The sequence below is a fragment of the Sebastes umbrosus genome, chromosome 2 (assembly GCF_015220745.1).
Source record: "Sebastes umbrosus isolate fSebUmb1 chromosome 2, fSebUmb1.pri, whole genome shotgun sequence".
Taxonomy (NCBI): Eukaryota; Metazoa; Chordata; class Actinopteri; order Perciformes; family Sebastidae; genus Sebastes; species Sebastes umbrosus.
The window spans coordinates 34281792-34294880 of record NC_051270.1 but is presented as its reverse complement, the minus strand read 5'-3'; the positions used below and the strand labels follow the sequence as shown (position 1 = coordinate 34294880).

General features: G+C 39.5%; 1 long non-coding RNA gene across 1 annotated transcript; it reads left to right on the top strand.

Moving 5' to 3' along the window:
• Positions 1-802: 802 nt before the first annotated feature.
• LOC119503745 lies at positions 803-10784 on the top strand. The gene is made up of 2 exons (XR_005210380.1): positions 803-920; positions 10699-10784. It is a non-coding gene; the product is annotated as an uncharacterized LOC119503745 (long non-coding RNA).
• Positions 10785-13089: the final 2305 nt, after the last annotated feature.

Genomic DNA, 13089 nt, shown 5'->3' with positions numbered 1-13089 from the left:
CATATTTACACCTGTTTTCTCTATTTAAATAAATAAAACATGGAACAGGCAAGCATCATTCTGTTCTGTAAATATATTGTGCATAAAAAAACTGAAAAGAGGTGAATAGAAATGGAGTAAACGGTAAATGTGACTTGACAAGATAAATGAATATGAAATTAATTAATTCATTTTAATCAAATATTGTAAAATGTTATTTTTTTTGCTGATGTTAGATTCAGTTTGAGATATTCTATTAAAGAAAAACATGCTACTGAGATTTTAGGAAGGATTTTTGTGAAGTAAACGTGGAAACTTGTGTATGTTTATACACTCGGCAGTGATGCTTTACCAAGGACACGCTAGAAAACAGAGAAAGGATGACTGTAACAGTCTTAAGGATGTCACAGAAAGATGTACACTTCAGTTTCCAGGCAACAGAGATTTAATTCAGATTTAAAATAACAAGTTTGTTCATACATTATTTTGCAACAATTATAAGACCATTACTTCAGGGCTGGCTCAATCCCTTTTGGTGCCCTGGACGAAATTCGGATTTGGAGCCCCCTTTATTTATTTATTTGTTCATTTGTTCATTTGTTACCTCAGTGCCGAAAACTACATTTTTTTTTTAGTAGGCAGCCGCCTCTATGGCCTATGCCTGAAGCCGGCCCTGCATTATTTCACACATCCATCCACAATCCAGATGTAAACCAAAATGGTCCAGTACTAAAAGTTAAAACATAGCAATATGTCCTGCTGTTGCTAACAACATTAAATAACAACACAATCTAAGCTATTATGTTTTCTGGTGCTGTTAAAGGTGCTAAATTAGAAATTACCTCCACACAGCGCTAACAGTGAAAACAAGGCAACAGTGTTTCCTTGGGGGGAACCGGAGAGTGGGCACTGACGCCAACGGTCGGGACAGCAGTAAATAAGTAAGTAGGTAAAATGTATTTATATAAAGCTTTTCACAGACACAAGTCACAAAATGCATAACAAGGGCATTATGTAACATACAAAAAATAAATCATGAGATGAGGTGATCACACGAGCAACAGGTTTAAAGGCCCTGACACACCAAGCCCACAGTCGGCCGTCAGACAGTTTGGGGCCGTCAGTGAGCGTCCATCGGTCCCTAGTTTTTTCGGTGTGTCCCGTCGGCTCTAGTTTGTCCGTGTTGGAGGTTTTTTTTCGGCGGATTCAGCATGTTAATCAGCGGCGGAGCCCGTCGATGAAAAAAATCACTCTGATTGGCTGTTCAGCTTAAACGAATCAGTGCACGAGAAGAGAAACAGGAGTGAGGAAAGCAAACGAGTAAAGTCAAGAGGAGACACACAGAAGGCTCTTCTCATTTTTCATCTTCATCTCATCTGATCTTTCCAATACACGGATATTTTCACAACAACATGGCCATCTGGAATGAAGACAAGTGGTGAGTGAGAGTGGTGTGAAATTGGTCGGCAAACGCTGCTTTATTTCATGTACGTATCATAACAACGGCTTGTATATCCGCAGTCCTCGGTCTTCCGGTTTCCCTTTTTGAATGACGAATATAGACTACCGCTACCTGCTGGTAGGGAGAGTTATTTCATCTGATGTAGTTGCAGAACGTACGTGCTAACTGTCCGTCAGATGTAGTCTTTGCGGTGTGCTTGAGTGCAACGTTTTGGCCTAGACAAAGGCGACGTGAGGCGACTCAACGGGTGGCCTTTGCCGCTGCTAGTTCTTTGATGTCGAGTTAGTGTGTCTGAACCTTAAGAATTGCAAAACTAAAAACACAATACATAGTGTTAAAAAATAAATAAATAGTGTAGTGTCGTGCAGAGTGGCGGCCAGTGGGACACACTCACATGCACTAAAAGTCATGCGGCTGGCCCAGCGATGTCAGCAAAGCACGGAGAACCTCAGATTAAAACACACACAGAGGGAGAGTGACTTCATTCTCTACTCAGGTAGACATTACTGTTCTTTATCTTTACATAGCAAATAGTTGTTTAATGCCCTGGATACAATATAGAGCACCTTTTAAAAGATTTTATGATCTTAAAAACTTGGTTTCAAATGTTAAATATGTCTCTACAACATTAAATATTCATGACTATATGAGCCAAGAATCGGTCAAGCCTCAGAGTATCTGCTCTTTTCCTGGGTGGGAGAAGGAGTAAGACAGCTTAGGTCAACGTTAGAGCCTGTCAGAGGATTCATGATGGCACAGCCGGAGGCCCAATGCAGGGCCCAGTGATAGGTCAAACCATCATTTGAATACCAGGCCTCCAGAGGAACGCTCACCCACATTTTGGAACAGTTTACTGTGTACTGATAACTCAGACAAAACAGCACAGATAGACATTTCTCAACTAGCAGAAAAGTTTGTGGTCATGAAGGCCCTTCGCTAAGCAGTTGAAAATTAATTGTTATTAATTTGTGAGATCCAGTTTATGGATCAAGCCCACATGTGCGAGTAATATCCTGGCGTGCTTTAAACAAATTGAAAAGCGTGATAATTTAGTTTTATATTGTATAATGAAAGCTAAAGAGAGTCACAACTAAACTATCTTAAAATAACAACATATTGACCTACCCTACTGTGCAGGAACATTGTTGTTCCTGTATAAGTTTTGTCCTTCACGTGAGTTGTCAAGACATGAGGTGTCTGACGCTTGCATTGGGAGCACTGGTGAGCTTTTCCTTCAATTTTGATGGCCTCTTCATTCAAAATACTCTATACAATACTACAAATATTGTGAATGTATAGCTCTCAAATAGCCTACATATTGTAGTCCTTTCTGTCTATTTCTCTCTGATATTTCCACTGCATGAAAAAAATGATTTTCGTAGTTTACAGCCTGCTAAGAAGTGAAAGTCAATTGTTCGTTCCATTGCAACATCAGCGCCAAGCAGCAAAGCTACGCCTCCGCCGTGTTGGACTGAAAGCGACTACCGGACAAGGAGCCGTACAAAAGTAAAACTAAATTATTTATATTCTGTTGTCATAATTTTAATGTCTCTACCGAAATTTCCTGTGTTGAACAATGAAAATATCATAACTATGCATACTATTTTAACTATTTACTTCCTTACTTATTTATTTGTTAAACTTTTTTGCTCTGTATATGGCTGCATCTGAATAGCAGTGGAACTACTTGACTAGACACTCCCTCACTCCAGCATTGGATGAAATTACCACTTTTAAAACGAGAAATCACATGTGATTGGTTGGTAGATCTGTTGCTATTGGTCACATTGGGCCATTATAATACAGCCTTGGGTAAACCCCTCCCTTACAACAATAATAGTAATAGTAATAACAATTATACGTAATTAATACAGTCATAATTAGTAAAGTCTATATCAAAAATACTGCAGTTACTGAAGGCTATATACTGTGTATTCATTTGATAAGTTATATGTTGTATATTCATGTTATTGTCATCATATGGGCTACACTGTAATCAGTGACATGAATATTAATTTATTAGGGAAAAAAACATTTGTGAGGAACATGTTGATTAAAAGTAAACGCTTTATTGATAAACACATGCACTGTACAGAACAAGTTTTTTTTATAAAATATAAAAAGTTTAAAATGTCATCCCCATCTGGACAGACATGTTTATGGTAAACCAGTAGTAGTAGTAGTAGTAGTACTTTAAGTTGAAGTCTGGAACGATTGTTCCGGCCTACTGCCAGACCTGGGAAATCAGATGAGGTTGGAAATTTTTTTTTTACCGCCTCTGGGTTGTATGCATTTGGGAACATTCTGTCTGAATGCGGTCCAATGTGATGTTGGTGTTGTGTAGCCGTGTATTTTGTGTTAGCCTCTAGTCTTGCTTGAAGTGTGGCACACAGAGGGTGGTGAGCTCCTGGCTATGAAAGGATGGAGACCGCACGATCCACCCAGACACCAAAGGTGCCTTCCTCCTCATCAGACATGATATCAATAGTGATGTCCCTCCAGAAGCCCTCGTTGTCTGCTGTTAGGACGCTCTGTCCTATCTTCCAACAGCTGTAAACACAATCAGTACAGACAATCAGTACTGCTCAATGCACTGACACAATCCTTATCCTATAGACAATTATACATATATTATATTACACTGCACTTTACAGCTTTTTGTTGTCTCAATACTTATTCCCTGTGCAGTGACAATACAAGTTGAATCCAATCTCACCCTCTTCCTTCTCTGTCGACTCCTGGCTGAAGCCTTCCGGGCTGCTGCCTGAGCTGCAAGATCCGTTTGGCCAGAAGTTTCTGAATCCTGTCTCATTAGTTAGAGTCTTAGTATGTTATAAAAAAAATCTTATGAAAACTGACACAGTTAAAGTAAAGATAATAGAGTAAAAGTTACATAGAAGGACGTCATTATCCACACTGTGCAAATCCGGATTGTAACTAGAGTTCTGACCAAATAAGAAGTGACTGCCTGTTTGTGAGATGAGAACTATTATTCTGGAAATCTGCCATTTTTTCCTTTGGAATATCTCTCACTGATATAATTGAAAAACGGCATATTGACATGCTTGGTGTGAAAGCTTGACAGACCTAGCAACAATAACCAAGGGGGGAGAGGCTTAGTGAAATGGGAAAATAGGTTGTCAGGGCATTTTAAAGATGTGTTTACATCTTAAATGTCTGTAAAGTAACTAAACAGGCTATATTTTCAAGTATAATCATTTTAGAGACAAAAAGCTTTGGAAAACTGTAAGCGAGCTCAGTTTTAAAGCTGTTAAAGATTTAAACATACTGGTATCATATGAAACTAGAAAACCTAAGGAATCCATTGGTACCAACCATGTCATGTTAGCTTGTCGTGAAGGGGGTTAAATAACGCTCCAAATGTACGAAACATTTTGGCGAGGCCAAAATCAAAGGGGTCCCTTGACCTCTGAACTCAAGATACTATATGTGAATGAAAATGGGTTCTATGGGTACCCACGAGTCTCCCCTTTACGGACATGCCCACTTTATGATAATCACATGCAGTTTGGGGCATTGTCAAGTCAGCACACTGACACACTGACTGTTATGATTTGAGCATATTTTTTATGCTAAATGCAGTACCTGTGAGGGGTTCTGGACAATATTTGGCATTTTTTTGTGTTATTAATTGATTTCCAATAATAAATATATACATACATTTGCATAAAGCAGCATATTTGTCCACTCCCATGTTGATAAGAGTGTTAAATACTTGAAAAATCTACCCTTGAAGGTACATTATTAATTTGCGATTAATTGTGATTTACTGTTTTAATTTATTGACAGCCCTAAAAAAATTGCATTATTTTTTTTCATTTATAAGTCTCACTTTTCCATTACATGTGTATGCATGTATAGACAGGTAATTTAAATGATCAAAAATATAATTGATCGAGCCGTTACCCCCAAGAATTCCTGCAATTCCTGCATAAACTTCCACAGTTCAACAAAACAAAAGCAGCAACATTACAGCGTGAATCATGCCAAAAAAATGAGCATTCCTACATATGATGTTTTTATGTAACATGAACTCACTGGAGTTACTATGACTTGTCGTAGCAGGAAAAGCACAGGTGGAACTGATGATATTAACGATGGCTGAGCTCCACGAGCGTCCCAGGAGGCCACGCAAGTGAGCCATCATCCAGCACACCGGGGTCCTGGAACTGACGATTAACTGGGTTACAGCAATAATTTGTGTTATCATTTACACCTGTGCTTTTTGTGTTATGAGGTTTACATTCTGCCAAACAGCACATCACCGCCAGACTCAGAGGACAAACTATAATGGAAACATTGATCTTTAAGTTGTAATTTCATGGCTTAAAAGGCCTTTAAAATCAGTCTGTCCTTCAGTGCTTTCAAATACAAAAATACAACAGAAACTTTAGAAAGTAATATTAAAAAACAAATAAGGTCAAGCATTCAGAGGCTTATGCATTGTTTGTGTGTTCCCAGTAGTTGTCAGAAAGTTTCCGTGCAGAAGACCTTTGTGTGAACTCAAATTATAATTTCTCAGATAATAAACCATGCACAGCACACCAGATTTCAAAACACCCAGCTGAAATGTGCAAAGTGGAGCGAGCTGTGTGACTTATTAGCTGTTTCCACCTACACACAGGCTACTTTATAACCCACAGTGTGATACAAGTTCAGGCCTCTTCTCTGGTTCTTCTTGGAATATAGGGAATCATTAAGTGAAGAAGTCGTTCTAGCTGGATACACCGCAAAAGACGATTTAAAACACGTCCCAAAATAGCTCCTGCAACATCACAGATGGGTGATATCTTGCCGTGTAACAGGCTCTCAGGGCGCATCTTACTTCAAAGGAGAGAAGGAAGGTCAACCATGTAGAACCACCTCTGGGAAAGGTCCAGTACAACCACGGTCATGTACTGATTAAACCGAGCAACTCCACCAGAGCAACTGGGAGGCTGAGGCGAATCATTTCCCCTCAGATTGTTTGACATGCGGTTATGTAGTCTAAACAGGTGTCAGAGAGGCTCTGTTTTGGCTGGTTGACTGTTTTCACTGAGAAGGTTATTGTGCACCTCAGCCTGGTCTGGCTCCCAGCTCCATCTCTCACAGGATTTTAATCCCACCAAGCTGGAGCCGCAGGGCCTCACTAGCCGTCACCAACAGTAACTTTGAGTCTTTGATGTTGTGGCCCCAAAGCTTTAAAGCACCCGTTACCCAAGAGTTTCAGCAGCCATAATCGGTGTCGTATTTTGATTAAACTTCTCTTTCTCTTATTATCTGTGCTGGTTGTAGTCTAATATAACTCTGGTCTGATCACTTTCTGGCAGTTCTATTGTGTATGTTAAGAGAGCACTTTGCTGTATTGTTTTTAAAAGTGATATTAAAGGAGACATATCATGCTTATTTCCAGGTTCATTCTTGTATTTTGGGTTCCTACTAGAACCTGTTTACATGCTTTAAAGGTCCCATATTGTAAAAAGTGAGATTTTCATGTCTTTTATATTATAAAGTAGATTTAAGTGCGATATAAATACTGTTAAACTATCAAAACGCTCAATATACGGAGAAATACACACAGCTCGTATTCAGAAATTGCGCATTTGAAACAAGCTGTTAGGATTTCTGTCCATTCGTGATGTCACAAATAGATGATATTTAGACCATTACACATAAACATAAACATTCTAAATGTGTCCCAGTTTATTTCCTGTTGCAGTGGATGTAAATAACATCAGCTGACAGGAAGTAAACATGGACCCAAACTGTTGCCTAGCAACGCAATTCCGTTGCAATTCCGTTGAAATGCACTAAAACGGATCGTGTTAGACAGAGGATAAATACAGGTATATTCAGGCAGACAGTATGAGGAAAATAAAGTTTTTTTTTAACAATACAGTATGTAAACATGTTGTAGTAGAAACACAAAATACGTATGCACCTGAAAATTGTCATGGTATGGGACCTTTAATGTTCAAAAAACACATTATGTTTCTCATACTGTCTGTCTGAATATACCTGTATTCACCCTCCTGTCTGAATGACACTGTTTTAGTGCCAGTCTCTTTAAGACCTCCCTTCTGAAAAAGCCCATTCTGCTCTGATTGGCTTGCAACAAAAATATGGTGCGCCTTTGCAAAGGTAGTTCTCAAGCGCTCGGTGTATATTAGTGGTGCAATGATTTAATAAGCACAGGGTTTGGTTTGTATTGCAGATTTGGGGTTCACAGTTTTGGTTTGGCTTGTTTTGCACTTTAGGAAGAAGAAAAACATAACCAATTCTAATGTGTTTGAACTCTAAAATATATAAATAGATGGATTGATTGATTGATAGTAATGAATGATATTTCTACTGTATATTATAGTAATTAATTATATTTCTATATCATATGAAGCCATAACACTGATTTTCAGTCTACTTAATGGTCAAGTAGGCCTATGTTTAGATAATCACCTCTTCTATATCTCTGGCACCTCATCAGATTATTAGCAGTCCTGTATTTAATAGTGGTTCGACGATTCAACAAGCCGACGGTTAGTTTTTTCACGGTTCGGTTTTGCATCCCAAGTGCAGGTACTCGGATACATTCGACCGGCACATACGGGTACATCGCAAAAAGTCAAGGCTGCCCCCTTTTGGGGGAAAGAAAACCAAAGATCCCATAGACTTCTATGCAATTTGACATATGTTTGGATTGTAAATTTGACAAGTTCGTATCGATTCATATCTTGTTTTACACGTTTCTTTTATTTACATGTCTAATAATTGTTTTGCCACCGCGCCTGAACCTGAGTGTTCGCGATACCTTAATAAATGAAGGTTGATCGCCGTCATGTCCCTTCAGTCTTCCCCCGTTCAACACAGCGGCCGCATATTGCTCATCCAGACATCTGTACATTTTTGATTACATCAGGTTAGGCAAAGTGTTGTCTGTAAATAACCAACATGTTAATAGCCAACTCTTTGATCTATAGGCTGAGATTTAGTTGGAGACGACAGTCTGATGCTGCTATAGTGCTAATGTATGACTGTATTACTGCAGCAGCCTCCTACTGTGTTAGTCTCTGTCACCAGCATCATTTAGCCATTTACCACACAGTGAATATTAACGCATCGTATGTGCCTCAAATCTCAGTGTGAAAGCCTCGGTTAACCTGCTACACGACAGCATTTCATAATTTTCTCTCCTGTGACAGCGAGTTTCTTTCCTCCAAAAAGGAGCGCAGCTTCGACGATGACGCAATGCTGGTCAGTGTTTTTGGATTTATTGTGTTGGAGCAACCAACTACACAGCAACTCTTCGGCATAATGTTACTACTGTTACCGGTTTGTTTAAAGCAGAAGTTTGGAGACTTATTGCAACTTCTTCTCTTAATGTTGTTCCCGTTACCCGAATGTATGTGTCCAAGCAACGAGAAAGTGACTTTTTCATGATATTATAAGATATAAAGATCCAGCTCATTAACACAAGTGTCTGGCCTCATTGTCTAAAACGGACAAGTAGAGATTCAGATTTCTTTTTTCTCTCCAGTGGGTGTACAGATACAATTTAAGTTTCTAATATTACTAACGTTTTTCCAGGAAAATGAACACTCTGCTCAGTGTAGACAAACTTGACAACATATATAATTATATTGCCGGCCTTATCCTTTAATTCAGCAATATAATTCTACATGTTTCTTGTTGTCAACAAATCCCATGAAAAGACCGAACCAACAATGTGTCAGTCAGTCTCACAATACCTTCTGACTTCCCCACCCTGTCTGTGGCACTCCAATCCATTTGTTCATACTGAAGATGTAAATCATTTTAAAAATGGGTCACAAATCATGTCAATTTTATTTATATAGCCCCAAATCACAAATTTGCCTCAAAGGGCTTTACAATCTGCACAGCAAACAAAACCCTTTATTCTTAGACTTTAGTTTCCAAAAAGCTGGGCGCTGTAGTTTTTAGAAAACGTTACTGAAACAGGAGTACATTTGTTTGGGGACTATTTTCAGCCTCAAAATAACTCAGAGCAAAATAAACTCCAGTGTCTCTGTGTTCATGGTAATGAAGGAACATGTGAACCAGTGCAACAGTGTGGCTCAGTGTGATGTGTTTTTATTAGATTTTGGAACAATGGAGCTCTACGGCACAGAGGAATAAGCTCAGGATCATCAGGGAATACTTATTAATAGATCACTTCATTGTTGGTTTTGGTATTTTTGTGGAATTTGTTGACAACAACAAAAATATAGAATATCGTCAGACTTCCTTTAAATGCTAGACGAGTGGTTTCCAACCTTTTTGGCTCTAAAGTGAATCAGAGTCTATACTATAGTCTATAGTAGAGTCTATACTGTATATGGTCCACTCTCACACAGGTTGTCTATGTCTATAGCCTGCAACCAGTTCAACCAAACAACCAGAGACAGAGGGTTTCTTTTATGATCAAACGTTATGTTGTAGACGGTTATTGTTTATTATTACATGGCTTTGTTGAATACTCGATTGTGATTGGTCCATGACGGCGTTCTACGGTCTGTTATTTCTTTATAACAGACCATTGCTATGTATAACAGACTGTTGCTTGTTGCTATGGGCACAGCTTTGATGTCGGACCCCTTCAGGGTGATACAAGAGTGCCGCATCGCTCTGTCGGGGTTTATTTCACAACAATGACCGGCTCGCTGTACATTATGGATTATTTTCTCACACTAATGAATGCTCCCCACAGGACCACAGAAGACCTTATACAACTGATCTTGATTTGTAAAATCAGTGTTGTGCTTCTTTAAATAGTTTTTAGAGGCAAAATTCTGAAAAAATAAGCAAAAACCTGTTTCATTTTCTTATTTCTTGTCTTGTTATTAACTCATGACCCCCCAGCTTTATCTTGAGACCTCTGGGAGGTCCCGACACCCAGGTTTAAAATTACTGCATTAGACAAAGCTCCAAAATTTAAATTCCATATAACTTTCATATGAAAACGTCCCGTGTTTTCCACCAGTTGTCTGCTCCTGATTCCCCATTCAGAGGTGGGGCACTTACTGAACGTGGGTTTGAGTGTTTCATTGGATTCACTCGTCTCCAGTGGGCTCCTTTTAGGGTACCTGTCCTCAAATAGGCACTACATGTTTGTTGACTAAGTATGCAACACAGAAACTGAAATAGACCTCAAGGGCAATGAGTGTCACCTGTCAGGACCTTAGGAATGTGCTGCATGTCTGTATTTTTCAAGCACACATTCTTTCTAATTTCAGAACTTACAGAAACTGAGAGACACCATGACCCAGAAGTATCAACACAGCACCCACGAGCACCTCACGTGGACGATGTGGACAAGCTGCAGCAGGAGGTAAGTGTCTGCATCAGTGGGCTACCTCCAGGTCTGAGAAGTGAAGCCAATGCTGAAGTGCCTTGAACTTGAATTCTTTCTAGTAGCCAGCAGGGGGCGACTCCTCTGGTTGCATAAAGAAGTCTGATTGTATAGAAGTCTATGAGAAAATGAGCCTACGTCTCAGTTGATTTATTACCTCAGTAAACATTGTAAACATGAGTTTATGGTCTCAATCACTAGTTTCAAGTCTTCTTCAATACAGCATGATGTTCATTTAGTAAATTATGGTCCCATTTAGAGACAAATAGACCATAAAGCAGGGTATGCTTTAGGGCGTGGCTACCTCGTGATTGATAGGTCGCTACCACGGTGTTGTCGGTGTTTTTGTCTTAGGACTTTACCCCTTTCACAGTGTGTTTTAAGTTCATGAAAGTTAATTGTAACATTTTTGGTCGCCTAAAAATGTCTTATTCACCGTTCGGTTGTACTTAGCTCCAAGTATGTAAAAATCAACATGGCAATGGCCAAAAACCGAAATGGCGACGGCTAAAATGCCGAACTGGAGGCTTCAAAACGGCAGTCCACAAACCATCGGGTGATGTCAAGGTGACTACATCCACTTCTTCTATGCTCGTCTCCCCAAAGAAAACCTGAGCTCTTTATCTCTGATTCAAGCAAGTGAAACTCCACATTGTCTCTGGATAAACTGTGCATTTCCCCCCGAGGACAGAAGTGGACTATTTCATGGAGTCTAAACAGCATGGTTAATGCATTCGGCCCTGGCAGGGGGCCCCCACTTTCTCGCACGTAATTTGTTACTGCCATCCCCGTCGTCCTGCAGCAGCTGAGGAGGAGCCTCGACCCGGTTGCCGTACCCTTCTGCAAGTTTATGATTCAGCAAGAGTAAATCTGGTGCTGTGGCTGTTTGTTTTGTTTTTCAGTTTCTTCTGCTTTTTTCCAGTCAGAGATGAGACATTATCTCTGGCTTTTGTATGGTCTTGTTTTGTTTGCAGGATTTTATGTCTTTTTATGAAATGCATTCGTTCCCATTCTGACTTTGAGAGATTTTGAGAAATATTAAGACAATTTCTCATTCAGCAGATGAAAATAATATCTGCAGCAATGTATTTAGACTTTAACACCCAGCAGAGCTATTGTGGAATTGGATTACTAGAAGATTGCAGTGTTGCTTTTCTCAAAGACTGTCTCTATTGCTTTCCAAATCCCACAATTGTCCATAATAACACAGGAGGAAGATGTGAGCGAGCGCTGACAGTGATGTGAGGATTTCAGGGTTGACTCAAATGAGACACGTGATGGTCTGACTGAAAAGGAAGCTGAGGTCTCCTCTGCGTATCAGCGATAAGAAAAGCAGCCATCTCTCTTTAAAATTAGACAGAAATGACCAGAGCTTCTATGAAATCACGCTTCATTGTGAAGATAACATTTGATGGGAAGCTGTCCTGTTGATCACTAATGCACACTCTCTGAAATCATTTTCACCCAATTGTGTTAATAATGTAGCGCCTCTAATCACATTAGCTTAGACGTAAAATGGGATCGGTTTTGATGTTCGGGCATACTGCATGAAATATTCAAATGGAGGTGCCCTACATTAGGCGGTGAATCTTATTTATTTATTTTTTTAGCACACTGGAGGCGAGTGTCTGATAACACACAGCCTTTATCTGATAGCCGTGTTCAGATGCTAATCTGGTTGTCCAAACATATAATTATGTTGCAGACGGGGAACCGAGGCATCTTCTGGTGTTGTTTACAACATGGAGATAAAATTGCGCATGTTAAAAACAAAGAGACAAAACACTGTCCTCCACCAAAGAAATTCTTAGTCCACTAACACTCATACTTTGTAGACTAATCCATTAGTTGATTTAATTGACAGATCTGTAAAACTGAGTTTCTCCACAAAGAATCACACAAAAGAACCACTTTAAATCTTGTGTTTACCAGAGATGTGCTCATAAGTTTATTGGAAATAAGTCATTCAGTATGAAAAAAGCATAAAAAATGATTAATCAACTGTTACGCGCTGCCCCCTTTTCTTCTCGCTGCTCTCAGGTGTTTCTGATACGTGATGATGGGGTGGCCCTGCCTCCATATTTAAGAAAGGCTGCAAGGAGCTCTCTCTGTCTCCTTCCACATCAAGCAGTCTTCTGCCCGTTGGGGTTTTTCTTTTTTGTGCCTTGGTTTTTTGTTCATTTCTTTCTGAGGACTAAGAAACTAAGAATCGTTGTGTTTTGGTTAGCTTAGAATGAGTCCTTCATATCTACATAGGGAGCGGGTCCTCTTCACGGAGTCCACC